Source organism: Penaeus monodon, chromosome 41, assembly GCF_015228065.2.
Source record: "Penaeus monodon isolate SGIC_2016 chromosome 41, NSTDA_Pmon_1, whole genome shotgun sequence".
NCBI classification, from domain to species: domain Eukaryota; kingdom Metazoa; phylum Arthropoda; class Malacostraca; order Decapoda; family Penaeidae; genus Penaeus; species Penaeus monodon.
Window position 1 is genome coordinate 10,976,958 of NC_051426.1, and position 2,500 is coordinate 10,979,457.

Genomic DNA, 2,500 nt, shown 5'->3' on the forward strand with positions numbered 1-2,500 from the left:
AAAAATAATTAACCGACTGAGATAGAACTGTTAGTGTTATGATAGCAACGATGATCACAATAATAACGTTGATGGTAACGAAAGTAATGATATTAGAATAAATATAATTAAGATGTTATTATTAGTAATGATTAATGATAATAATAGTAATAAGAGCAGTTATAACTGTAAAGCGTAGTGTCAATACTGTGATGATTAACGATGAACATTATAGTGTTAATGATTTATGATACTGCTACTGCTACTACTTGGTAATGTTAAAAATTAACAAATAAATGAAACACAAAATTAACAAAGGGCGTTACTATTTAATATCAATGATAATGATCGTGATGTTAGTGATGGTATCAATAATGCAATAACTATATTAAAGATATTGGTAATAATAAGCTAACAAAAGTTATAATGATAACAAGCAGTAATGATGATCTTAGTGAGAGAATAATAAAAATAACTTCAAAGATGATAAAAAATGATAATCATTATCATCACAAAGTAATGTTCTTTCTTAAAATGGCAATTATGATAATGTTGTGTTGGGCAGTAGTGATGTGATGATAAAAACATTGATAATAGGAATAATGATAATCATAATAATAATAATATTAAAGCCAATAATGTTAATAATGGTAATAATATAATAATAATTATGATATGATGGTCTATGATAATAATATGATATGAATAATAACGCTAGTGATAATAATCGTACTTATTAGGATCATGGCAATAGTTCTATTGATTACAATAAGTATAATAGTGTAGACTGTTATGATTATACAACAAATAATAAATATAATGGTGGCAGCACTAGCAACACTATAACTACTATAGTCTGTTATCGTACTCGAAAGGGTGATAGCATCTTATAATAATATTACGCAATAAGATAATTGAATACCTTTAACTCGGTAGTTACTTTTGTAATACAAATTCCTCTATGCTGTGTTGCATGTGCCTGTTGAAAATATAGGAAATAGGAGAGATTCTAGTTATAAAGTACGAGCAAGTATAAAGAGAAGGGTATACGAATAATTTTTATATCAATTTATTCACCTGATATTATTTGCGACTATGAAATCATCTCGAGAATAAGTTTGTTATTATTACAAATAATATTATTATCACTGCTGTTATCATTATTATTATTATTATTATTATTATTTTACTTTTATAATTATTATTTTCATTGTCATTATAATCATCATCACCATCATTTTCATTATGACCTCATAACTTGTTTTATTATTGTTATTATTATTATTATTATTATTATTATTTATGAATTGCTTCTGTTGTCTCACAATCCTCATAATGATAATAATGATGTAATCTGTCCTTTTTCAAGTTTATTTATTTTTTATTGTCCTACGATTGAAACTATCTACAAATATATTTATTGTTATCGTTACTAGCATCACCATCACTCTTGATCTCATTTTATTATAAGAAATAATTATAATCATGAGTTGTTAAAGATAATTATTACAGGTATTTCAGTGTTTTTTGTCTTGCTTTGTCAGTATCACTACTAATACAATCAGTTTTGCTTTTATCATTATCACTACGGCATTTTTTTTTTTTTTTCATTATTATGATTATCATTATGTTCCAGGTTATGGTTATAATAATTTTTATCCTTGATATTACCAAAGAATATGAAACAAGCTCTATCTTTCCCTTCTGCTTCACTAACATAATTGTTATTGTTATCATTATTAATTCATAATGATAAATCAGAACTTTTATAACAATATCGACAATATGTATTACTGAAATAATCAAAGATTTTATTAGAACTGTTACTGATGTTAACATTACAATTTTCTCAGACCTTTTATATAACAAAATTGTTAGCTAACACTTAATATTATCGAATGAGAAGGAAGACCAACTGTGCGTCTCGAGAGGAAACAGCAAGAGTAATATTTTTGAAATTCTGGTAAAAATATTTCTGTAACTTGCCGCTTTGACCTCGCTTTGTGGAATGCATTCTTTTAATCATCTCTTGAGTTTCATGTCAAACCGTATTATCAAAGTCTTTGTAATATCCTTATGTCTATCATGAAAAAAACAGTTGTAATGATCATGAGCCGAAATAGTTTTGCATTGTATACAGACAAACGCGCACGTATACACACACACACACACACACACACACACACACACACACACACACACACACACACACACACACACACACACACATCATACACGACATACACCGGAATGACTGAATATACACTTGCACTTTCGTGTAGTTTATTAATTCATTATTACCTGTGTTCTCTATTACCTCTTTTTTCTTGTGTTTGTCTGCCTTTTTAAAAGTATATTCATGCTTTCCCCTTCCACTCTTTATTCTTTAAAGGGACTTTCTTTTTTATTATTTTTCAAAATTCCACACTGTCCCTGGTTTATGGTGTTCATCGAAATACCTTCCCCTTCCTTCTCATATCTTTTAGTTATCCCTATAAAAAAAATAATCTTCCATTTTCTC

General features: G+C 27.4%; 1 protein-coding gene across 1 annotated transcript in view; it reads left to right on the plus strand.

Moving 5' to 3' along the window:
• Positions 1-2,500, plus strand: part of LOC119598378 (glutamate receptor ionotropic, NMDA 2B-like) — a 96,847-nt gene that overhangs the window by 87,543 nt on the left and 6,804 nt on the right.